This window comes from Caloenas nicobarica, chromosome 11 (assembly GCF_036013445.1).
Source record: "Caloenas nicobarica isolate bCalNic1 chromosome 11, bCalNic1.hap1, whole genome shotgun sequence".
NCBI lineage: Eukaryota > Metazoa > Chordata > Aves > Columbiformes > Columbidae > Caloenas > Caloenas nicobarica.
Genome location: NC_088255.1, coordinates 3,940,191 through 3,967,488, shown reverse-complemented (window position 1 = coordinate 3,967,488; position 27,298 = coordinate 3,940,191).

The following is a 27,298-nucleotide window of genomic DNA, read 5'->3' as shown; positions in this document are numbered from 1 at the left end:
TGTGAGATATCGTTTAAAAAGAATGGTGTCCCTCTCCTGAAATCCCCAGATAAAATTATGCAAACTGAATTTACCCAAGTTATAGTAAAAGCATTTAAAGGGATGTCGTAATCCCTAAATCCAAGTGACATGGAACTTAAATATATTTGGATAGTTTAAACTTTCATTTGGGTACAAGGTGGAGACCAAATAAAGTCAGTGACGTGCAAGACCTGGCATCTTCAGAACTTGGTGGCAGGAGCATCAGGGCAGCTCTCTCCTTTCTGTTAATCCCAGATGAAGCAGATGAGTTCTTACTGGTGTCTGTGTGGGAAACCCTCATCTATAATAAATGGTGTTTTCATGTAGTGTTCAAAGGGCATTAAACAATTCAGTTTTTGCAAGCTGAATCCAAACCCAGTTTACTGAGAAGTACGATGAACTGATTATTAACTGGAACTTCTCAGTCAGAACTGGATGTTTTCTCTACCAAGAATATCGCCTCTGGCTGTGCCGTATGCTGTTGTTTGACACAAGAGTAACTAAGTAAAATTCTGCGGCTTGGGTCAAAAATGGCATCATACTGGAGCACAATGGTTCCCTTTTAATACAGAAATAGGAAAATTTTATTTCTTTATGGCTGTCTTTGTGGGATAGGGTTGATGTCTTTGCACATGGAACACTTGCATCCAGCAGGACCTCTCTTCCTTGCAGAACTGCTGCCTGGGCGTCAGTGCAGCTTCCTGAGTATCTGCTGGGAAACAAGTCAGAATGTCATTTATTCACGGTGACATCGTATGTTGATGTTAAGACCTCTCATTTATTCCCCTCCAGGTTCTTATGTCATGCTAGGCAAACCAGGGGAATTTCTCTCTCCTCTGCCATCCTTCCTCCAGGTCCATCTTTCGGTCTCACTTGCAGACAGACAGACAGATACAACCCCCCCTGGCCCCCGCGGTCCTGTACAGCACACCCTGAACGTTGCTCTGCGTTTGCTCCCCTCCTGCTGCCTCCCATACGAGGCGGAGCAGCAGATGCCAAAGCCAACACGATGAGCACTGTCCGGTTTGTTTGCTCTCACCTCGTTCTGATCTGTTCCTTGGCCTTGGGCTTCCCCTTCCCAGTTCCAGCCTTTTGGTTAATGTTCTGTATTCATCCTGTTAGTACTGAATATTGATAACGTTGAGTAGCTGTTCTGGAGCAGCTTGAAGTGCTGAAGGTTTAGACTTGTTTTCTTCAGGATGCTAGCTATTTTTAAAGATGATGGGAATTACAACCAGTTGAAGGTCTCCAAAGGACTGTGCATTAAAAATACAAGTTATTTACATATACGAGAGGCCAGAGGGCTCCAGCGCTGATAAATGGACAAGAGTGATTGCTGGGACTGAGGCTCATAGTTCAGAGCTATTAATATAGATCCTTGCTCACAGAGTTAGGACTTTTTAATCACATTATTTTCCTGCAAGATCTCTGTAACTATTTATGACAGTGGATGTTTGCTCTCGGATCTGTTTCTCCTGTGGAGTGTCCTTTAGATCAATCCTGGTTTTTTCTATTAATTTGCGTAATTCTCTGGGGTTTGTCAAATCTAATTATCTCTTTTCTTTCTTCCAGTTTTGAAATCAAGATTGATTAACCAACACGAAAAGACCCAGCTGGTGATGTGACTTGGAACCCTGTTTATGAAGCGCTCATTTGTTTTTCCAAGACGACAGCACCGTATGTTGTTCTTTCTTTTTCTCCCCAAAATTAAAAATCAACTGTTTTAACTTAATAGAAATCCTAGAAAATAGAAAATTCCTGAGGAATTCACCTCTTATTGATAAATAAGATCTTGATTGTTGGCCCAGTGACACCAGTGAAGGAAACCAAATAGCTCTGCTTGCTTTGCCATACTGCTCATCAGAGAGTTCTTCCACATAACAATGCCACTTATGGTTTCACATCATATAAAGAGAGGTTGCCTTAGTTTGAGAGACTGATCTGCTTTCTCTTTACATTGTGTTGTCTGAAGCGTGCGATTAGTGTGTGTGAGGAATGTGGGGTTTGGCCTGCACTGATCCCGGGGTCTGGAGGGACAGGGGCTGTGTGGTGTCACTTACTGACCCCTCTGCAAACAGGAGGCTCTAGCAGAACTCCACATTCTCCCCCGCCCCACAGGGCCCCAAGATTTTAGATTAAATAATGCTACCTTTGTACTTGATTTAGACAGTGTTTTTCCTCAATTATAAATCTGTTCTATATAAGGTATATCCTCAATTTTAATTACAAAATAAAATTGCACAGATGAAGTATCAGCCTTATAGTCTGTAACCCAAGTGTGGGAATGTATTAATGGAAGTTGAGTAGTAACATTAAATGGCTTTTTTTTTTTTTTTAATCATGAGCAATGTCATATAAACTAAAACTTAATAAAATTAAGCTGTTAGATCCAGATGAAGTGCTGATACATACGTCGTCATGCTATATGTGGTATGAATCTTATCTTTTCCAGTTCTGTGAAAATGTTCAGCCTTAACAGTGATGCGACTTTCATTTCTGTAATTAGGTGGTAGGGGTTTTTTTTAATTGTTTAATTTTGGAAGCAATAAATTTACGTGATGTTCCACTTAGGCTAGCAGGCATCCAAGCAATGCTATCAGCTGCAAGGCAGCACTAGATTATTTCAAGCATTTATTTAGTTATAACTGCACTAGAAGTCAGGCAGCTTGGATTGGCTGAAATTTATAACCATGTTAAAATGAAGTTGCCCAACTTGCTCTGAACGTATGAAAATTCCATTATTATTTAAGTGAAAGGAAAAAGCTGGTATTTATTCTGGATTTTCTGTTGAGTAGTAAGTGATTCCAGTGATTTGTAAGTGGTGATACAATAAATGCACAATCTGTATTTTCATTTGTTAACTCTCGTTACTGAAGGCTGATTAACCAAGAAGGGAAAATTAGTTATAATATTCAAACTTTTATAGAAAAAGGGGAAATAGCACTCACTACCTACTCAGTTAAGCCTTTGACTTAAGAAATAGTAGAACCTATAAAGAAAAATTAGTATTTACTCAAGTAGTTTTGTACAGTAAAGAATAAGATCACTTTTGATTTTTATGATTTCAAGGAGATGTCTGAGCAAATTTTTTTGTGACAGCAATAAATACTATTCCCAGTCTGGTAATGAGGTTGGTTAGCATGTTATTAGGAAAGAAGAATCATCGCCCTTTTTTTAACAAGTAAACATGCGAAACAGAAACATGAGGAGAGCACTGTATCATTTTGGGGGTCTTTCTGTTCATAGAACACTTTGTCTCCTCTGCCATGTGCAGAAGTCAGCAGGCTTAAAGGTTGAGAGGAAAGCCAGAAAGAAATGAATAACAATTACAAATAAAAAGGCTTTGCGAGTCATCTATGAGTAATTAAGGAAGCTTTCCATAGCATATAGTGTATAACTGCTATGCAGAAGACTGTGAACTTCTTTTAGATATTTATACTGGAAGTTAAAAAACTGAAAGTAACTGTTGTATTATAAAGTTTATAAAAAACATTGTTATACAAAATGACACTTGCACAACTTTAATGTATTGAAAATATTATATAATGTTGATGTGGATAGAAGTTATTCAAGGATTTGTGCTCTTTTGTCGCTAATAATTTCCTGATTAATTTCCACTAGGATGGTAAGTGTAGCTATAGCTCTCACCTACATGTAAATGTTTGATAGGCTCTTTTAACTAAAACTAACCTAACTTAATCAAAATGTTCTACCCGTTGCCTATACTTTTTCAAAATAGAGCAGAATGGAAACATGGTCATAGTGACTTTGTGGTACTCACATCAATCTTTGCAGTAGTTTGGCACTGTTGCTTTAACGAAGGTTTTAATAGGTGCTATAAACTGTGCAGACCAAATATTGTGCTTATCTTTCAAAATACTAGAGATTCAAGCTTCATTTTTTTCAAAAACTCTTAAAACAAGTAGTCTATAATCTATTTGTCAGACATTTAAATGTCTGTAATAGACTGAAAAGCTAAAACGGAAGGGGAGCTTTCTTAGTCATTCAGCTATTAAAAAAAAAAAAAGCCTCCCCAAGGTTTTTGTACTTTTTTTGCAGAGAGATAAGAAGAGTTTGAAATACCATCATTTTCTCTATTTCTTAATATAATACCCAGCAGTTTTAATTCCTGTCGTGGAAGGCAAGCTGCCAGGCACAATCACACAATTTAGTATACTTGTGAAAATAAAAAATTGTAAAACCCCCGTACAAGCCTTCCTAAGGAACGCTCTGTCTTCAGCCTCTCGATAATGTTCCAGGAAGATATAATGGATGAAGAGTCTAATTCTACCTGGATTTCATTGTCGTTTAACTTGCCTCCAAACCAGAACTGCAGTTGCGTTTACATAAGATGTTGCTTGTTTGTCTGATGCACATGAGGCATCCACGCTGGTTAGACCTGAGCACGGGCTTTAGGTCCCGATACACGGAGTAACGCTGCTCTGTCTCGGGGGGACCAGGAGTGCGTAAGGGTTATTTCTTCACCAAGGTAACTGCAACTGTTTTCCCCCTCTGAAGGTATTCCCGTGCGAAATTGTTCATGGTTTTGTTTTGTCGTTCTTGTGGTTTATCCAAGTTATTAAGGAAAATACTTTGGCTGCTGTGTTATTTCTCTACTACTTAAGGATTAAATGTCAGTTGTAACTGAGAATGAAGAAGCTGAAGAAATGGCTTCATCTTTAACACTTGCGTTTCGCTGTCTCGCCTGTAAATGCAGGGCCGTAGTGAAGCCACTGAAACTTTTGACTTTTCAAATAGTTTGGCAAAATATGCTTTTGTAACTTCATCTCCATGGGAGGAAAATAGCTGTAAGAGCTACGTGTGGGATTACTAGTCTCCTTTCATTACAGTTCTCAGCACAGCTATGGGGGCACAAAGCGTACATCAGCTCATCCCGAATGATTGCATAGGTGTCAACAAAAGTTGTTCTCTAGGTTTGCTGTCAGAGACAGTCCCATCCATCTATTTTTGTCTTTTCCTGGTATTGTCCCAGTTATTTTGAAGGGGAGAGGAGTGCGTTCCATTATCTTTCGCTTGGTAGATGTGGATATGATGCTATTCATTCAGAAAAGTTGTGCAGAAGCAGAGCACAATTGCACCTACAGTTACCTGTACAGTAATCTTTTTTGCACAACTAAACTAAAAATTTAAGTGTCTGTGAATAAATCTGACTCTTCCCCTTTTAAAAATTAAACTTCCTTTAATTAAATAATCTTTTCGTACTATCTGAAGTTAATGTCATTTTATAATCGTAAAATTACTACTTAATTTCAATTTTATGTTATTTTTTGAGGTCAGTAATGGTAATATTACAACATAAGTGTATTCAGTAAGAGGGTAACAGTAGGCAATATCTAGCTCTTGCATAGGACTTGTGTGAATTAGCTGCTGAAAAATCACCAAACCAAGTCGCTGGTTTTCCTTTCTGCACTGTGTACATGCCATTTTTGTCTGGTAAAGTAAGTGCAGTGGGTGTTTGTGCTCCAGATGGTTTGAAGAAACGGAGGAAGGTTAGGAGGAGGGAATAATCAGGTGAGACTTCAGGAGATGCTCAAGTGACTGGAGAAAATGGGACCCAGTGCTCAGGACCTGCCGTTACTGACTGGGAATAGAAACGGCAGCCTGGCCCGATCCGATGACTGGAATTCCGTGCGGCTGGGCAGCAGGGTGCCTGGCGTGCCGGGGAACTTAAGCATCCAGGCAACTTTTTATAGATAAGGCCACAAATGAAAGATTTTTTTTTTTAAATCACATTTTAATACTGTATTACTGATGTTTTTTTCTTCCATCTTACTTTTGATACACTTTTCTGATTTAAAAATATTTTGGAAGTGTTGATTAAAAAGAGAAAAGCTGTCTAGCAATAATTCACGTAATTTTTGTAATATTTATTTTATAATTGCTTTGCAAATAATATAATTTAGTTTTGCACGATACGGGTAATTTCAATTTTGTTTTTCCTCTCTATATAGTGCATTTGCTTCACTCTTACCGAAATAGCTGTTTTGAGGATTGTCATTTGACCAAAATGAAATGGTTAATTGTATGTTCCGAGAGGCCTTTGTAGAGCGCATTGCTCAGTAATCTCACTGAGCAGCAGCGTTTGTTCCGGCTGCCTCTGTACGGCGGAACAGCAGCTTCTTACAGGTCTGTTCAGCCACGTTTTCCTTCTCTGAGTAAAGTAGCTGCGGATGACAAATTTCTGTTCAGTTTGAAACGATCGTGGATGATACCAATAAATTGCTTGCAATCGTTTAACAGATGCCCTACATGAATACGAAATTCATGCCTGCTATTTACTTTAGGTTTTTTCTAGGTGGGCTCTTTTATGGTACAGATTTTGTAGGTTCGTCACTGGGTTTTTCTTGGCCTGTGTCTCTTCCTAGAGTTCTAGAGCCCAGATTAACGCTTTTCTGCTGGTTTCTCCTAATACGAAGCATTCAAATGTGTATTTTCTTAATGACACCTCAGAGTGCTGGGCGTAATTCAAATGCTAATATGTAAAAACTGAATCTCACAAAGGAGATGTGTTAACGCTTGTCTTTATTCACTATATTCCAAAATCGATGTGCCAAATCTTGTTTGACACACACAGCATATACGGCATTGTATTATACAAATTTACCCCTTAAAGGCAGAGAGAAGCTTTTCCTTTTTGCATAGTTTAAGTCTTTTGCCACAGAAAAGTGAAGTTTCCCTTTCTTTGACCGCACTTGAGCATGCTTTGCCGATTCCTTCGCTTCCTTCCTGATTCCTGTATTGAATTTCCCTTTTTCAGAGAGCTGAATATATGCAGCAGAGACTGGATTGGTTTTATTTCCAGCCGATTTTGTTTTACTGCTTTCCTGGGTGCTGGGAAGTCTCTTCAGTTACTTTGGTGCTGTTTTCCTCTCTTTTCCAGTTTGCCCTTCAAGTGAAGCTCCTTCCTCCTCAGCCTTAGCTCTTTCTAGACAAAATACTAGTTCCTTTTTTTCCTTGTTATTGTTAGAATGTATATTTTGCTTGTGCATCTAAAGTCTGTGTTTTGCCTGCTGTTATCCAGAGCAGTTAGAGTTCCATTGACTTCACTGAGTTGTGTGCTCTGATATCAACCAGATAGATAAATTTTCCATTTGTTTTCAGTTTGATCCGATCGCCTTCTAGCGCAGTTTGAGCCGTTTTTCCCTTGGGAGTTCATTTAAGCCAATAATATTAATACCTTTCTTGAAAGGGTATTTGGTACTTTCCAGCTTTTGCAGAGTTGTGTCATCCATGGCACTTCCTCCATCTCTTTCCCCAAGCCAGAATCTTTCAGAAAAGCAAAAGAACCTGGAGAAGAGTTTGTGAGGGATCCAGAGATGAGCCTCCTCTCGCTGCCCTCGCCTGCTCCTCCTGGCCACCTGACTCCGGGCCCCTCCCGTCTTTGTTCCTTCTTGTCTCTGTAGCATTCCGAGGTCCAGGTTTTGAACTTTTTGGATTCCCAAGCATTGGCACTGTCTGTTTGGATGGGCTCACTTATTCCTAGGTCTCGTTTTGGATTTCTCAGTAATCTGTCTCCCTCCAGATGTCGGTGCTTCAGCAGTGAGTGAATGATGTGTTGCTTTTTATGTATGCAAGCAACACATGGTCTCCAGCCAGCTACTTAAACTCACAAAATTTTTAGGAGTATGTTTAAATGCAAGGTCTTACAGAAAATGCAAATTTATTACTTATTACTTTTCATTTGATTCTCATGATAGATTTCTGGAGAGTGCTTTGAGGCTTTTTTTTTTTGGGTGCTATCACTACTTTGCCTTCATGCTTATGCTGATTTTCTTTCTTTGCTTGAGCCCCATAGCACTTGTTATCAGTAGCTACAATTTCCTGCCACCTGTGATGGAATATATTTCTTCATTATGAGCTTTTTGCTGCTTCCTCAAGTTTTATTTTTGATTAGCTGCTGTGGAATTTTTACATATCATTCGCTCGTCCTGCAAAACTTTATCATCTGGTAGATATGAAAATTGCCGTTTCTGGTTTATATTGGCCCAAATCACTTAGTGCCAGTTCCTGGTACCAGTACTGAACTGGTACTAAGAGAATGTGGTAGAAGACTGAGTTTTGTAGGGTTTGCATTGTTTGGGGTTTGTAGAGATTTCCCCCCCCCCCCCCGCCCCGCCCCACTTAAAGTGAAAGAGCACTGCAAATGCCAAGGCTCAGGGCGATTATCTGAATTGGGTTGGAATAGACGTGAGATCACAACTTTTCTGAATTTGGTGAGCGTTTTCTTAATGTCATTTGCAGCGTCTTTACACCTCTATTTTAGAAGATATTCTATTTTTGAGGACCTCTTTAAAAATGAGAATGTAAGCGGAGATTTACCTTTCCCTATTAAATCCATTAAAATGGAATGATGTACTGTGAATCCTCCTGCCCAGATCAGAACGGAACTCTAGATGACACCTACTACTGGCTTTATGAACACAAATTATCTATCTTGCTCTCTACCATTAAATGGACTTTCCTATTCTCAAGTTAAAAAAAATATATGTATCACAGGAACAGCTGTCCAACACCGCATCTGCAGCAGGCGGTTCCTTCTCTCCATCAACATCATCTGGAAAAAGAGTAAAAATTGTGGAAATGCCAGAGTGTGATAAAAAGAAGCATGTGTGTATGGGAAGGCAAATGTAGATTGCGCTGGATTGCAGGCAACAGAGAAGGACTTGGCAACTGCAGATGTACGGCTTCCAAACTGGAGGAGGAAAGAGGAGAAATGGGTTTGTTTCTCTGGGCTGGATTCTGCTGGAGCAGCTGGTGTGAACGAGAGACAGAGACGAGGTGGGATTGTAGGTAACACTGCCCTGCCTGGCACACAGGAATTCGTCTGATGTGTGCTGATGGGGATGCTGGGCACTAATGCCTATTAACAACAAAAAAAGGGGGGAAGGCAAAGAATAACTTTCTATATTATTTATTGGTATTTTGTTCTTTACTCTTTCTAATCAAATCTAGTCCCTGGGATATAAATTACAACTTGAAGGGAGGTGAGTCCATATTAGTCTTTATAAACCGCCTGTATTAGGCAGGAGAAACCTATTAATTAAAGAGTCCGTGGCAATACTGAAAAAGTTCCTTTAGTCAACTTCTGGGATGCCCACCTCACTCTCATGAGCTGGGGCTGATTTATTTATTTGGTTGGTTGTTTCTTTTTCTCTGCTTGTTTGGATTTGCGGTTGTGTTGTGAGTGGTGGTTTGGTGTTCGTTTTTTTCCTATTCCCCTCAAACTTCCCTGCTGCGGAATTCTTCCCCTTTCCATCATCCCCAGGTCCCCAGAGGAACGTTGCGGTGCCTCGCTGGAATAGCGTGATTCACCGCTGGGAATGGCTCTGTCGGTCGTGCTTGAGAAACTGCGCTGAGATGGAAACAAAACCTGTGCCCAACAGGCAGGGACGTAACTTTTAACAACTAAACTCTCTTGATTTTCCTCCCTTTTCTTTTAGGCATGTGTGCGTTTCTACTTGTCAGTGTAGTTTATGGATGAGATGAAAGGACAGTAAAGCACATACTTTGCAGGATGGTGACATTAAGGCTGGTGCTGAGTCTCACTTTGCTCCTAAACTTCTCTTGAATCCCATGAAGTAACATTCCTGAAAATTAGCAAAGGCAACTAGTTAGATACAGTTGCTGACAAGGGCTAGTAGCAGATCCCTTCTGTGCAGAAAGAGTTTTAGTAACAAGGTAACTTGTTTCTATAACCAGTGGGTGAAAGACTTGCTGGGTCAGAAGTTGCATCTGACCCGGAGTTTGTAATAATCGGAAGTGGATCATTTGTAGTCATCAGAGAAGCACTGAATTCTGAAGAGAGATTTAATAGAGGTTGGTTGGTGGATTTTGCAGGTTAGGGGGATTGCCTTTGGGGAACGGAAAAGACAAGTCAGCGCTGCTGAAAAATCTGGGAAACGGGCAGCCAAGGAGATGGTTGCAGAGCAAAGGCTCCAGATTACCGGCTCATGCAAGACCCTGACAGTGAGGTGTGGTTTGATGGGAAAGGAAAGGAGAAAGGAAACCCTGACGCAATCAAAGCAAAGAGCCAGCCCAGTTGCTTTAGTATTTTAGCATTAATGGGATTTGCAAAGGCTAAAGTGGAGGAGATTGCGATAGTTAAGACATGAGATTATTAAGGATCAGATAATTTTCTATTATGTCTTTGTGAAATTTGAATTAATTTTGATAAAATATGCACTGTTAAAAAGAAAAATTAAAGAAAAGGAGAAAGGGGGAGAAAAGGACACCCTGCAAACCTGAATGTCATTGTAATCTGTATGTGAAAGACAAATGGCAGAAACAGAAAACCCCCCCCAATCGTTATATGCATTTTGAATATTGAGAACATAAAAGGAATTTTTAATGCTTTTTTTTTTTTTTTGCATATGCATGGATATGAATACACATGGGTGTTTGTGTGCCTGTTCATACATATATTACTATGGTTCGTCACCAGCCAAGGTAGAGTAAAATTTAAAACTTATGAAAAGCTTCAGTTGTTGATTTTTCTGTAGAGGACTTGGCCCTTGTGCTGATGTTTCATTTTTTCCTAAGCTTTGTGTGTCAAGGCTTTTGTTACTTTTGTAGCCAGATTTGAATAAAACATAGTTAATTTTAATACTATAAATTAAACAAGCATCCATTTAGATTTTTTTCATACTTCACATTCCCATATTGCATTGTGCTTACAAAATTATCTCTCTTATAATAACACATTATCAAAGTTTTTGCAACAGTAGTTCAATCCTTATCTGTTAAAAGAAATTGTAAAATGGTATGAGTGATTCATTTTGACCAGCTATTTTGGTGGTACACACATCATCTTAGATACGACTTCACAGAAAATGGCTGGGAAAATGCTAGTTTATATACCTCCTCCACCCATCTATTTAAATGAAAATCCGTAAGACTTGAACAAGAGACTGTCAGCTGGGTTTATTTGTTGAGAACATACTTTAGAAATACAGTTGGGCAAATGAGGGAAGGAGCTCTGGAGCGGTGACTGTGGCGGGAGGACATTCTGGGGCAGGATCAGAGCTCACCCTTGGCTTAAGCCACAGATGTTTGCAGCGCCTGAAGATAAAATGATCCAAACCAGCTAAAATAAAATTGGAACTGCAGCAAGGCAAAAGATAAGATCTGCATATGTTCTCACTCATTGAAGCAGAAGCAACTGCTCTCAAAAGTGGTTTGGGTTTTGTTTTTTTATTTTCCCTAGTTTGGAAGGATGGAGAAGGAAGGGAAAGTCCAGGTCTTTCGATTGTGTTCTGGGAGGAGGGCTGGATGGGGCGAGGTTTCTGGGAAAAAGATAATCAGAGAAGTTAGGCTTCTTATAAAATGTGGTTTTTGAAAAAACATCCATCTTTTGCATTGGTTAACAGTCATATTATTTTTATCACTGTGGGGGCACTTGCTTGAAGTTTCTGCTAGTCTGTTATGTGGTGTGTAAAATTCAACACAGGAGGAAAAGAAAATACTATGATAATAATATGACAGCTATTTTTAAAGTGCAGAAACAAAATTCTAAAGCTACAATGCACTTTTCCTCATATATAATCAAAATAAAGTCACATATTGAAAAAAGTTTACCACAGCTTTGAATGAACAGTGAATGAATTTAATGAAACTTCTGTTACACTGGGTTTGATACCTAATTGATTACTGAGAAGTAATCCAAATTTCTCAATGCAGAAGTCATGTATAAGAATACATTTTAAATAATCAGTTGATCTTTTTCACTCCAACTATTAATAATAGAGTTTTAAGGGTTTAGTTTAATCTCTCTACAATGCCATTTGTTGTCTGTAGGCTGCAGATATAAGTCAATCCAGGCAGAAGTCCTGCAGAAGGAAATGGGATTGTTCACTTGCGCAGTTTGACCAGCCAGTTATGAATATTCACTTTTTTGTGAGCAGATGGCTGCTCCAAGTCTGTGCAGAAATATTGTCAGAAGTATTTCCTTCAGCGCTTCTTATGTTCTATGTCTTTTCGAAGCCTTCCTTCCATTCAGGACATGTTTGTTGTAGGAAATATGTGTTCTGACAAAATATTTAAAGGTGAACAAAGAGAGAGTGTGCTCAGAGAAAGGAATGACTTTTTCTTCTTCATGCTGTGATAATGACTGATATACTTGGTGTGCTCCTGTCTTTTGGAGGATAATATGTATGTGCAGGATGAAAGGAGGTTTTGATTTAGAGAAAACAAGTTCCCATGTCCCTCCTGCATTTTTTCTTCTTACAATATTGGTATATTTGCTTTCTTAATTTAAATTATCACTTTAAAAAATGCCTGATAGATTTTCTTGAAACAAACAAAAAACCAACAACAAAAAACCAAACTAATTTCATTAAACCTCACAGCTGTTAATTCCCCATCAAATTGAGGCTAGCTAACCAATGCAACTCACTTTGAAGAAAAAAGACTCTGCCATGAGAGTTCAATGATTCTTTCCATGTCTTAACTGGGCTTATTCTACTATTTTTCTACCTCTTAATTGTTTTTTAAAAGAACTTATAAGGTCCTATTGTAAATTAGACTGTAAATTGTTTGGTGCAGAATTTTGATAGATAAGACCTTATTGAGCACAATAGCATTTGGAGACTTTGAGTAATTCTGCAATCCAGGATATAATTATAATTTATCTTTAAAGTTTCATTTTTGTGATTCTCCTAGAAGAAATTCTTAATACTTTACATAAACTGTCTTACAGGGAGAACTCCTGTTGAAAAATGACCTGTGTTGTTACTGCAACTGATTTGAAAGAGCAAAAGGTCAAAAATCTCCCGATGTGTTTTTTGAAATCTGTGTGTCAGCAAAGCGCATTTCAGAAGGGCCGTTGGAGCTCTGTAGAAATTGCATTTCTCTTTTGACTCTAATTTTATACCTGGAAAGGATTAGGGGATATTCATTTCAGCTGATGGCCAAAGGGTAAAATAGAAAATATTTTTAGAATGGAAGATGCATATCAGAAAAGATATGCACTCAGAGGAATGTAGTATTAGGAAGTATTTATTTAGTTTCATTATTTTATGTGAGTTATGTGGAAAGAAATTCGCCAAAATATTTTCCTGTCCGCTATGCCAGATCTCCATGTTTTATTCGCTATTAGTTGGTTAGTGCAATATTATTCTTGACCTTGTTCCTTACAGAAAAGATATCTTATATAGCAGAATTACATCTAAACAAAAATGTAATTTCCTAGAAAGCAATGTTTAGCCGTTGGTTTATTTACTCATTCTGTCTTTCCAGCACCTATTATTTTTCCAGAGCTGCTCTCTATTGTTCATGACCTTGCAAGATAACAGATTAATTTCAGTGCTTAGGAATTTGTGCAGCCCGCTACTCAGGGTTGTGTTTTAAAATATGGGTGTCTTTAAATCAATTTAAAGCAGTTTAACTTTGAACAATCTAAACCCAAATGCAGGAGAAACTTTAAAAGCTCATCACTCGTGTTCCTGCTCTGATGTTCCTCCTGTCATCAGAGAATTGTTTGCCTCTCATCTCTTCAGTGGCAAAGCAGAATTTGGAGAAAGATTATGGGGCCTGGGTGCGAGATACACCCCAAATCTGTCAAAACTCTTAGTAGCCACAATGAGTCGGTCACGGCTCTGGAGTACATTGGATAAACTTGCTTTAACCTGAGAGGAGCAGGTGCCCGATAGCAAGTCGCATTGCGGGGCAGGGACACGGCCCCCGGCAGGTCCGGCTGTGCCAGCGCCGCCGCTGCGGACAGGCCGTGCGGCAGCTCCTCTGAGAAAAGCAGCCACGTCACCTCCAGTCCTGGCTTCTCCTCCCCAAGTGTCGTTGCTGAACTGCTGCTGAACTGCTTAGGTTTGTAAACACCAGTGGGACATTTCTTTGGATTTTGGGAAACTGGTTTGCTGTCACTGTTATTAGTATAGCAAGTTTAAAATAGGATTTAGGGAACCTTTTTAACAAGGGGACCATTTGCAGCCCTATAGATTTTACAACTGACCTGCTTTCTTCTCTCTCTCTCTTCTTTTTTTAAAAAAAATTTTTAAGTGATCCAAGCAGTGCTTATAAACATGCGGTACAGAAGATGCTGAGAGGAACGTATTAACAGCTGGCAGCACATAACTTCATTAATAGTTGAGACTATCTCAATATATGTTTTATTTGCTATTGTTAGAAAAAGATTGGTAAGAAGCTGCTAGAACTAACTAGAAAAAAAAAGATTAACGTCTGAGAGATACGGAAAATTCACTTTTTGATGCCTGTGCAAACCATGTAGTTTTCTGAGCAAAAGTGGTTTGCGTTTAGTTTTGCACAGCATATATGCTCTACATATAGATGTTCTCCACTGGGACATTATAACTGAGTTTAATAGCTTGAAATTAGAGAAGCTCTGTGGTCAGTGAGGAATCATTATCAGTGCACTAATTACCTTCTGATGGAAGGTGATTATTTACCCTGAGCAATGTCACATTTGTGAGGTTTGGTGGGGTGGACACGGGCTGCTGTTCCATCGCAGCTTCAGCCAATACAAAAGCTGGATATTGGGCCCCTCTCTCAGTCATGGTCCCAGCCCTGCCCTGGCACTTGAGCTTGGCTTTGGGCTGATCTGAGTCCAACTGAGCCTGCAAGGCTGCTCCAGGGCAGGTGAAGCCCACGAACCACAAAAAGCTGACACTGAGATTGAAGAAAAAGCACTTAGATAACAGTGCTTGAAGTTTCATTCCTCAAGAGCTGCCTCTCTGAAATTTAAAAAATAGTATCAGTAGCCGATTTTGTTAAAAGAGCTGCTTATATAGTAGATGTGCTCCATTCTTTCCAGGGGCAGCAAACATACCATAAGATTGCATGTAATTTTGGCATATGGTTTAATATCCTATGAATGCTCTGTGATTAATGCTCTTTCAACATGTGCATTAAAAAGCTTCAGTTCTTTTTTTTTTTTTTGAGAGAGAGAGAAGTTATTATAGAAAGCAAAATCACAACTTCTGTGTCTTTGTGACCTTGGATTTGCATTTGAGATATTGCATCGGTTAGCTTCCATTCAAGAGTTTCTTACTGCCTGTAGCTCATTTGCTATCAGCATGTGTCACTTGGGCACTGATAATGTTCTGTAGTTGAAATTCAGATCTATGAAAGAATATTTTGTTGTCACAAGTAGAAAAAGAATCCCATTTCCTTCTCCCTGACTATCGCTTCTTCCTTGCATTTAGCCCTGCAGTGAGCTGCCTAGGGAAGGAAAAAAGAATAGAAACTTTTTTTTTTACATGGAGCTTAGGGAAGACTGGAATAAATTGTCCGTAGATATTGCTCTCTGAACTGTCTGTTCCTGCGGTGCAAACAAGCTCCGATGGGCACACGTGGGAAGGCGGGAGAGCTGCAGCTGAGCAGGACGGGCACTGATCCCTGGCAGGACGCAGCTCCCAGATCTGCCTCCGCGGGCTCCTTCCTCTGGTCCGTTTGCCGGGTGAAAGAGCTACTTAGCTTCAGAATGGCAACACTTAATGGCTTGCATTGTAAAACAGCACTGTAAGGAACCTGTAGAAACTGTAGAACCTGCACCCAAGCAGAAAATTCAAACGAAAGAAAAATTCATGCCGTTTTTTCCATCATGCAATTGCTTTTTGGATAACGGAGCCGTGTGACTCTCACAAAGACAATAATGTGGATGCCGAGGTTTATTTGTCATGAATAGGAAATTTGAGTGTACAGAAACTTCAGGAGCATGAGCATTTATACAGCTCTCCATGCAATAGTTGTGCAGAGGTTAACTTTGTGATTCTTACCATGCTTCATCTGATATGATAATTACTTTTGGCACCTTTGTGTCTAGGCCTAATTCATCTTACAAAGATAAGGTAATAATTTACCACTTAACCTCATTCTTCATGTGCCATATAACACAATAGTATAATAAAAACTCAGATGTGCAAGTTGGGAGTAAAGAATGGAGGCCAAAATCTTGGGAAAAAGGAATATTTGAACAGTAAAATAGACAGGATCAGGTCAAAATTCTACTTTGAAACAAGTTATGTTTAAGGAAAGAGTTTTGCATTAGTATTTTTACCTGGTAAGCTGAGATTTGCTGTGGTGAAACACGTGCAATTCTCCAGCAAACATTTGTAGATTTCAAAAGAGGACATGGTTCAGGCAGCTTTGCTGTACCGTGAGTGGCATTTTATGGTAGGCTGTATAAAGCTGCGTGTTTCTAGTTAATTTTTAGTTTTGTACTATCGGTCAGACGCACTTTGTGCAAATATCATAGAATCATAGAATGGTTTGGGTTAGCAGGGACCTTCCCAGCTCCCCCAGTGCCCCCCCTGCCCTGAGCAGGGACACCTGCACCAGCTCAGGTTGCTCAGAGCCCCGTCCAGCCTGGCCTGGGATGTCTCCAGGGATGGTTCAGCCACCACCTCTCTGGCCAACCTGGGCCAGGCTGTCACCACCCTCAGTGTGAAAAATATGCCTTGGTCCAGGGAAAACAAAACAACACAAACAAACAACAAAAAACCCCTACCAAACCCCCCCAAACCTGAGACAGTTTTTAGTATATTTGAAATAGGAATGGCACAAGTTATTCCAGATAAAGAAGGGAATATTTAAGAATTCCCGAGGTGAAAGACACTGTAATTGCTACTTGGCATCTGAAGAGGAGATCTGAAGTGTAGTCAATAGCTGTGTTGGTGCTTTCTCCATTAACTGGTGTCTGAGTTATGTTTACAGTTGAATAATTGTTTGTATGTAAATAAAGCTATTGCAGCTTGCTTTCCTTCTGGAAGGACAGTTTTAGCTTAATTAGGTACAGGAGAAATGTGTGGGGAGCTGGGGAATGTTCATCTTGTGATTCATTTGAAATTTGCTTTCTGTGTGTTTGTTACTTGCAACAATTAATTGAGGTTACTTTTGGGTTTTTTTCCCCCTGCATGGAAGAACGTGCATTCTTTCTTTCTATTTTTAATTTAATAGCTGACATTTTCAGTTTTTCTGGATAATTGAAGAAAGGTGAACTGCACCTTCTTATCTGCCCTCAGATCACCCAGGTGGGATGATGTACTACTGTCATTTCTCACTCTGGATGTTTGAACAACTGTAGAATCACTTCAGAGTTAATCATATTGTGGCTTTCTTATGGTGTGATAGAAAAAAAATCATGAATTAATCGCTTCGGTGGACCTTCACTCCTCTTCAAGCAAAGTTTCCCTATACTGTAAATGCTCGGTATTGTGTCAGTTCCCTCGAAGTAGTCATTAGCACCTACACACTTGGTGTCAAATGCTGCTTTCTGAAGAGATTAGTACCTTCTCCTCCTCCTCCTCCCCCACGCTTGCTCAGCTCAGTAGAAGAAAATCCAAATTACCGCAACCATACAGGATGGAAGAGAGAAAATAATGCCCCTGATTTGGTTGCTGTCTCATGGAGGGGAATGACACACAGGATTTGCTTCCCCTTCACTAGCACTTTTAGGTTGGCCTAATTTCAGCTGGTGTCAGTAGGTTTAGCGGGTAGGTCAGAGCAGAACGGGCCCGAATCCTTTCAGCCCCTCTGCACCCTCTGGGCTGCGGAACCCAGGGAAGGGCTGAGCAATAAAACACAGCTGTTTGCTTTATCCGTCATAGGGAAGGGAAACAAAACTGCAATCAAAGTAACAATAAAACCAAGTCCAAGTCAAAGGGGACCTTGAACCAGAAAACATTTTTTCTTTTTCTTCTTTCTGTTTTTTTTTTTTTTTTTTTTAAAAAAAAAACCTTCCACAATATACCTATGCCTGAGAGAAGATGTGGCTAATTGGATTCTTATCTGTTATTTATCAGCCATCTGGCAACAACCTGTTGTATAAGAGCATGAATTTATTGTCTTTTATCAGGAGGGACTGACAAAAAAAGTAACAGTGCAGAGATTAACTAGAAAAAGGAACAAAAAGTCCGTTTACTTTTTCCACAGTTGATATCCCATTCACTCGGGCGCTACCTGGGCACCCAACGAGGAAACCCAGAACGAGAAAGAAAAACGGTATCACAAAGGGAAAAAGTTAATAAGAACATCCCAAGCAACACACACTTGTGTCAGTAATGTCTGCTGTTGTGGGACAGAAGGAATAGCAGCGTTCTTCGATTTAAATTGTGTTTACTAAGGTGAAAGAGAGACAATAATATAAGCTGGTAGGAAACAGGAAATGCTGCGACATTGGAAAGATGGGGGTCGGGGTAATTTTCTTCCCCATCTCTTAATTTTTTTTTCTTTTGAATTTCCAGTTCTGCTAGCTAAGCACTTGCTCTGGATGTTTCTGTGGAAATCTGCACCGAAACGGTTCTAAAAGCTTTTACATCATCTTTTGCTTCCTGTTTAGCATTCCTTTGAAACAAATGACTGAGATTAAAATTCCTTGCTTCTATCATTTTCTGCCTTTAAGCAGACTCACGCAGCCAGAAGCATAAGATTTTATGTTTGGATAGTCATCGTAATACATAAAAGGCTACACACCTTAGACTGCAAGAGAAATACAATGACACCAGCAGTCTGGGCAATGGCATTTCAGAGTATTCGATGGAATTTTCATTTCAGAATGTTCAATAAGTCTGTTCCGTTCATCTTTTATGAAGGAGTTTTATGTGTTTGGAGTTTGGAGCAGAGGTTTTTCTTCCAACCGAAATGATTCTGTTGTTCTGTGTGTGGGGATCTGAGGAGATGCTCTAGTTGATGCTCAATGTACACAGAAATTTTACATTCACTCAATACAAAAATTATGTGTATTTTTTTTTTTAAGTGATCATAGTTGTCATCTGAATAAGCAGTTACAATTCAGTTTTATATCTGAAAAGATCTGGAAATGGAATTAAACTAAAAGGGTTAATTTTCTCCTAAGGAACAAAGAATATAGGATGTAGAAAGTAAGCAAGAATGTAGGAGTTTTTTCATGAGGTCAGACAGAAGATCTGGGCTAGCTTGGAGTTTTCAGACCTCAGCCTCGTATTGACTTTCATGCTTAGTAAGTTGATGTTCTGACAATTGACCAGAATGCATGTAGGTTAAAAATTGGGATAAAGGCCCCTTGAACAGTTTTGAGGGTTTTCTCGTCCTTGAAAATAAGTGTTAGATGTTTTCAAGACCTCATTGAAGTAAGTCTGTAGTCCTCCTACTCCTGTGTAGTAATGTTCAGTAAAGCATAGAAAATGAGTTTACACCTGTGAATTTTTGCAGCAATGCAGTAGAGTGCAATAAAATTGTTCAGTGGTTTAGCTACTTAATATTTCTTTTATATTTATGCTGTAGGTTGTATCTGTCTATGAAAGACCTTCAATACTGCAGGATTATTTGACTGTTTAGCAATATTCTGTTTGTCCTCCCTGTACATTTGGGAGATAATCCATCATGTGTATGTAGATATATATAGGAAACAGACATGGTGAAACTAAATCACTCGGTCAAGGTTACAGGGAGAATTTGTGATGGATGTTGAAATGAAATCTAGATCTTCCTTGCCCTGAGCTAATGCTGTTGCAGCAGGGTCATCCTGCTATCTGGAAATCTGCTCTTTCGTCATAGGCTTGTCTGGGGCTTTGGCGAAGTTTAGTGCAGACACAAACTGTCTGCGATACCCAGCTTGGGAAACTGCCGTTGAAAAGCTTTGAAACAAGTAGCCCCTTCCACCTCAAACTATTGAGCAGGATGAACTCCTGCTGGTGTAAGTGCTGTGGAGAATTTCGAGTTGTTATGCAAGTGTGAGTTTGGAGCTCAAAAGAACCTCAATTAATGTTTTAGTTGGATGGAGAGGAAGGATGTTGAGGTAGTATTTAAAAAAAATATCGGGGAGCTAGTTTCAATATCAAGAGTAGAACTGAGCTGGGTATTGAAGGTGTTGTCCTGGCAGCTGCTACCAGAGGTGCAAGCGGTGGCCACGGGATGGGGGAGGACAGGCTGCCTGTTCTGGGGAGAACTTTCAGACCTAGTTTTAAGGATCTGCCTTGAATACCGATAATATAATTGGGGCAGCATGGAGTTCCACACCAACTAAACTAGTTGCTCAGTACTTCACTCAAGTGTTTTTCAGGATGATATAACACAAGCTGTGCTAACTTTCATTCTTTTACAGCTAAATATACATCTCTGTAGTCTTGTTGAGCTGGAGCGGATTGTGTGGTGATGAAGAGATGCAAGATTTTATGTAAGGCGTGTGTAGGAGATCTGAGAGAGATCTCCACAGGGATCTTATTAGAGCTTATGAACATGGAAATGGTTATTTACAGATGAAGTGCAGAGGGGGAGAGAGGGTAAAGGATCTGAATCTCACTGCGGTATTATCTCCAGAGAAGTCCTGAATATCGCACTGTTTGCTCAGTATAAACCACAATTGATGCCTGATTTCATTAGGTGCCCAATTTATAAAAGGTTGGCTATGGGTTTGAAAATCAAGAGAGAGATTAGTCAGAAGTCTTGATGCTTTATTTTTGTAACAACTTGAGATCTGAAGCTTTAAAAAAAAGAATTTCCAAACAGCTCATTAAACTTATCACCAAATCTTTGTAAAACTGTATTACTTAAACTTGACTTGATGCTGGTTTTTGTATGTCCAATAGCAAATTTTTTAGTTCTGCTTGCTGAGTGTGGACAAGTACTGCACAAGTCACTAGCTGTGTATTAATGTAATTACTTGGATTGGTTCCGTAAGGCATAGAAATACTGAAGTGCCAGGACTCCATTTCCTTGTACTAGTTATGCATTTCTTTCATTAAGATTGAAATCACTAACTTACTCTTCTCATGCAGATTCTGCAAACATACAGAGCGTATTTTACTAATGTAACTCCACTGCAATCAATTTCTCTATTCATATTGCCCAAATAAATCATGTATTTAAATTTTGTCATGAAACAGGAGAAAAGAAAACAGATTTTCTTACAAGTGAGGTAATTTTCCTCTTTACAGACTGTGATTTGAGGACGTCTGTCCTTTGTTTGTGGTGATTATTATTTTTACCTTCAAGAAAACATGGGATCCAAAACTTGTATACATTTAAATGCTCTGGTGTAGATTTTTTTTATTGCTGTTATATTTCTGATTCACATGGTTCTTGTTTTTCCACTGGATTCCTTAAATACCATATTGAAGGGACTTCAGATGGTTTCCAACATTGTCCTCCATAAACCATGGTCATCTTTTTATAGCTCTTTTTCTGTCAGAGGCAGGCAGACACACAGCTTCAACTTGGAAACGGGCAAAGCAGAATCAGCGGTATTTTGTGTGTAAACAGTAAAGACAGTAACAATTTTTGTGCCCCAGTATCTGGCTATTTGGGAATGAAAGATAAATTTTGGTATTGTGGATGGAATGGAGATGACTGTTCCTGGTGGCACTGTGGGTTTGTGTGTTTGGAATGTGGGGGGGGGGTTATTTTTTTAAGCAATGTAATTTATTTTAAAGTCTTAGAATGTATTGTTACGAAACTTGGAAAATTTCCTTATCCACACAGGTTAAGGCTGGTCTCCAGTTTTATTAGTGAGATTTGTAACACCAAGTAGAAATTCTATTTGATGACAGGATTCCACAAGTGTTACATGCAAGCAGATATTCTTCATTCCAATGCATGGAGATTTTTCATGAGGTGGTTTACAAATACCTCCTTTCACACCCGGTGAAATAACATACTCTAAGGGAAATTAACGTATTCTGATTATTAGTAATGTGATAGATTTTTTACTTCAATTCTGTATAATTATATTTAACTTATTTTTAGTTTATACTGTGAGAAAGTAAATGATGTAAAATGAAGTTCAGAAGTTTTCAGAAGTGTCAGAACTTTTTTGTGATCTTGTAGGGAAGAAGAAGAGGCATCATAAAGTTGCTTTCCCAACTGTTTTAGAGGATAGACACAGGAAAGACTTCTTAATTTCTTTAACATCGAAGGGTCGTTCTCATACCTGTACATTGTCTCTGAAAACGATTCTGGACTATATGGAGTGCTTTGCTTTCTGCTTGCATCAGTGCCAAGGCTTCAGATGACATTGCTGGGAGTACAGCTACAAGTCTGAGGTGGGATGGGTGTGTTTTGGCCTTTTGCACATGCCTAGGACACTCCATTTAGCTACAAAGTGGTCTTTCTGACACCCGAGGGATACTGTTTTCTCTTAGGACAGATTCCTTTGACAGCTACAGGATTCTGTGTGGATGCGAACACCTCGGGGGCACTGAGGACCTGCTGCCAGCGCCGGGTGCACCGAGGGGTGTGTGTCGTCGTTAATTAACGGGGACCCCAGGATTTTCATACAACAGGAAAAATCAAAGGCTAACAGCTAGTGTAAAATGTGTCTTTGAGAGATCATTGCCCTTTTTAAAGAATAATTGAGCTTAGCATTTAGGTGTTTCTTCAGATAATTATTTGAAAGTCAGTGCTAGTCCGTATCATCTCAGTGGTTTTGGGAGGCTTGTATCTGAGTGTTGTCTCCCCATTCAGAGCTGCTATATTTACAAAAATTCCTTTTTTTTTTTTTTTTTAATTGGAAAACATAGGGTTCTGAATTATATTGCATTATATATTTTATTGTTTTATCTCTTGCCTTGCATTGTTGTTCCTGAGATAGAATTAATGAAATGGCAAGAGGGAAAAAAAATCTCAGTGGGATTTAATTTCACAAATAATATGCGGAGGGTTCTCATCACTACTTTATCTAAATATAACGCTGTAAGCATCTCTGCTTGTGAATAAGATGTTTGGAAGCTACAGCAGCTCTCAGGAAACCTAATTTTCATCTCCACAAATCGAAGTTAGGAGTATTAAATATAATTAATATGGAAGATCTGTGTTTAACTGTTTTATGGTATGTAAGCACAGATCATTTAGATGTCTTTAGTGAAGTAAGTTGAGGACACAATGCAGGACTGCAGAATTTATTTTTATCTTCAAGGTCAACTAATATCTTTTAAGACTGACATCAGTGTTCAAGAAATATAGGTCTTAATTCTAACCTTGACTGTAATTGTGTAGTTTTACTGTATACAATTATGTATATAATAAGTATATGCGTTACTTATTATCTTCTTTTCCTTGAGCTTTTGCAAATGACTCTATAAGCTGTATATTTTGAGAGACCAGAATGTCTGAGTCAGACAACAAAACAGCAAGGTGTATAACAAAGGTATGCAGTTCATCTTTGTAGAGCAGTGCTGTGTAAAATGGCTATTTGTATACAGAAACTAATAAGGAATCCTTCCAAACACATGAACTTCTAAGCAGTAATGCTATTTAAAGTAGAATTTCAGTAGCAGCTGCTTATCTGATGGTGCTGGACACTTTGAAAATTATTAAGCTGAAATGACAGATAAATGCTTAGTGGCTTTAGATTATCAGACCCTTAACAGCCCATGCACACACCACCTTGCAACAGCTGAAAGAGGAGACAAGAATGATGCTTTTCTGGCTTTGACTGCTTTACAAGTGTGGCCGATTTCCTCCCCCCCACCTCCTCTTGTTCCCTTTTTTTGGAGTGATTTAAATAAACTTTGCCTATTTCTTTTCTTAACCTTCCAGTGAGGCTTTTCTATTTGCTTACTAGTAATTTACTTTTTTTTCCTTTATTTTATATTTTGCCCATTCCTTATATGTTTGTGGAGATTTGGATGTTAGTGTGATCTTCACGTGTTCCTCAGGTAAGGGCACGCACCAGAGAACGAATAGCATGGTAGGCTCTGCCAGCCTCCGATAGGCAGCGGCTGTTGGGATTTTATCGCTGCGATCTGCTGTTTTATCACTGGGCATTAAGACACCCGAGAGATTTATTTGGACCTTGCTAAGAGGTCATGGCTATGAATTAGCCCCGGAAAAAGGCCATGGTGGTGTTTAGTCATCCCAATGGGCAAGTTCTGGGTGAGGCCTTGAGTTCTGGACTCCCAAACTTTCCTGCTGCTCCTTGAACAGTTTCCTGGGGTCTCTGTAGCCCCAGGAAGGGGAATTTGCTGCCAAGTGACCCACAGTGAAATAGATCATTATCAATTTTTTTTCCCTGCAAAATAATGTGTCCTGTTCTTTGTGCTTAGAACTAGTTGTTACTTTCTTCCTCCATTGCAAACATACTCCTAGTTTGTGAGCTTTGTAAGGTTTTCTGAGTGAAGAAAAGAGTGACAACTCTTCCTCTGAAGAAAGGTAGTTAAAAACCTAGTCAACTTTGAAACCTCATAAGCTGTGCTCACTGGTAGGTTACACCTCAGTGTGATCCACTGGGACTTACCATAAGTAATCAAAGGGTTTACATAGTTTCTTCTTGGTCTTTTGGTTCTTGTATTGCCCAGCTACTCTACAGCACCCTTGAGGGGCAGAGGAGATACTACCATGCGTTGTTTGCCCATAAATCCTTTCTTGACCCATTTTGACCCATTTCTGACCAAACAAGAGGATTTTTTAATTTTTTTTTTTTAACTCTTTGCAAAGGAATAGAAGTTTCCTGTTAGTGAGGAATGTTGTTATCTGCAGCACATGAATGTTTCTGGTGAAAGATTATTACAATAATGCATAGTTTGAAGGATTATTTCACTTAGGGGAAATACTAGAAAATATTTCCATTTAGTCACATTGCCGGTTTGACAGACACCATTTAAATCCTCACTCAAGGCCCTATTCAGTTCTGTTTCCTCTTGCTACTTTGTGAATAACATCTTTGAGAAAATATTAAATACGACAATATTTATCCGGTGCAGTGTAGGTATTTGTCAGGTCAGCAAGATCAAAAAGTGATGTACCCAGGGCTTGTCCATACCTGCAGATAGCCTGCAGTAAATTAATGGGAGAAGGTGTTTATTCTGGAACGCTCCATGTCTTTGACAGTGAATTAAGCAAAAATGAGAAGAGACACACACAAAATAATTGTATTTGGATGTAGGGTTATTCTAGACTAGATATTGTGGTTTTTTTCTCCAGTAACGTTTTTGTTCATATGTAGAATTCTTCTGCACTGTAGTCTCCATTATTCTAGAATAACATTTATGTTTTTGCAAGCCCTTAAGCTCAGTTGCTTCAAAAAGTTCTGAAATTCTGGCAAAATTGTCACAACTGCTGTTTCATAGTCTTAGATCTGGGATTAAGATCCAGCTAATGGACATGGTTCAGTCTGGAGGCCAAGCATGATGCCCAACTCATCTTCGTTTACAGTGTATTTTTATTTCATATAATGTGTATATTTGTTACAATAAGGTTTGGGTGTGATATTTAATTTAGTATTTAATAATGTGAATAAGTAGTTTTATATAAATTTTATGCTATATTTGTAAGTAAGTGTTCATGATTACAGTGTCTATACCAATAATTCTTTAAGCTTTCATATTGTAAATTGAGTCCACAGAGTAGTATATTTTTATATATATATATTTACACAGATATATCAATATACATTTTATAAACATAAATATCTAAATATTTATAGATTTATATATAAAAGCCACAGCCATCAAGGTAATTTCAGATCAGATTTGACTCTATACCTGTTGGAACTCCTGGACTGACTTTATTGAGAGTTATTCCCAGGTGTTCTAGTGGAAGTGAAGGAACCAATTAGTTAACATTAACACCTTTTTTATTTCTTTTGGCTGAAGTGTAGAGACTCTGTCGACTGCTGCCATGAAAGCTGCGATGAAATGTTTTGGGGCGTACCGAGACGTTCCAGGCAATACCGGTGCCACCCTTCCCAGCCCTGGAGCTGCTCTGGGGGTTCCCCCAGGTGAGGTGGTGGCTCCAGCTGCTGCTGGGGGAGCCCTGGTGACACCAGCTGCTTTCCCCAAGGCAGGGGGAAGGACATCGGAGGTTAATAGTGATTTATGCAGCAGGCTCGCTCCAGTTTCGTCTTTCCATGCAGAGGAACATCAAGAGCTGCACGTCTTTCAGCTGGGCTTTGTGGCCCTGCAGCAAGGAGAGGCTGGCGGAGCTGGCACCCGAGGAGGGGGGGCTGTGTGCTCCCCTGGGCTGGGGCTCGGGGACACCCGGGGGCTGCACGTCACCCACAGGGTGATCACTGGCTCTTGCACAACAGGTCACAGGTACCCGCAGCTTAACAAAGCTTAACGGGTCAGATTGCTTTACCCTATAAGCTATACATAGACTTTTATCTTATTATATTGGAAAAAAGCCCTCAACGCAACAGAAGTAATTCCTTCAAGGTGATTAATTTCTAGGAAATACGTAGCCTAGTTGTATTATTTGCTGAGCTATCAAAAGTTCTTATTTAATAGTTTAAAATTTTGTTATCCCTTTTTAATTGTTGAGAGTGATTGAACCTTGTCCCGCCGTTATGTTAATCTTTGGCTTTTACTAGAATAATATATTAAATAATGCTGATACAGGCTTCAATTCGTAGCCATTTGGTATAGACTTAAAAAAGACTACAATGGTAGGTGCTGCGTCAGTCTAATGAATTTTACGGTGAGGATATCAAGGTATGTATGAAAAATCCGTATATTGAGGAACGAAGGCTTAAAGGACATCTTAAAATGCGGATGCATTTTCTTAATATTATTAACAGGCCATATTTGCACTTTAATTCTCTGCTACTATTTATTACTATTTAATCTGTCTGAAATATGACTGTAACAGTTGAGCAATTTTAATAGAATAATGTTGGGTTTCTTTTTGAAGGTGCAGTCCAAGGTCATAGCATGACTAGCAATGGAAAGGTGGTACTTACCTGGAGACTGATACTCATATCATAGTCATACGTGGTTTCACAGTAAAGGATGCTACCTCAAATGCATCCTGGCTTTGAATATACTTTTCAAATTGAAGATAAGTGGTTTCTCGTATAGAGCATTAGCTAGTAAGAAGGAAAAACAACCTCTGTGAAACTGTGGTAGTATTTTACATCAGTGATATCAGGAGAAGGTGCTGAACAAAAATTCTTTTTCTAAACTCCTCTGTTTTTTCTGGGAGAACAGTTTTGGTGAGGTGGAGGGATTGGACCATGTAACCCAAAATCTCAACCCTATTTCCAAACATCCCTGAAGGTTTGATAGTTTGAAATCTGTAGTCTGATGCAAACTAATGTGATCCTTTTAAATTGTAGAATCCTATCATTTGAATTGAAATGTCAGTATCCTACCAGTGCCTCTAGGACCTATAATCTCCATTAAGACCAGAAAAGCAGTGATGGGAGACTGGAGAGCAAGTGTAAGAGTCCCTTCCAGAACACAGAGGAGGGAACTTGTATGGTCGAAAGCCACAATTTACTTCTGAGTCCCCCTGCTAGTACCAATACATCACGTTAAGTAAACAGATTAATGCTAGAAGACAGTTGGCACAAGTCCTGTTTTAAAGACTGGCACATTTA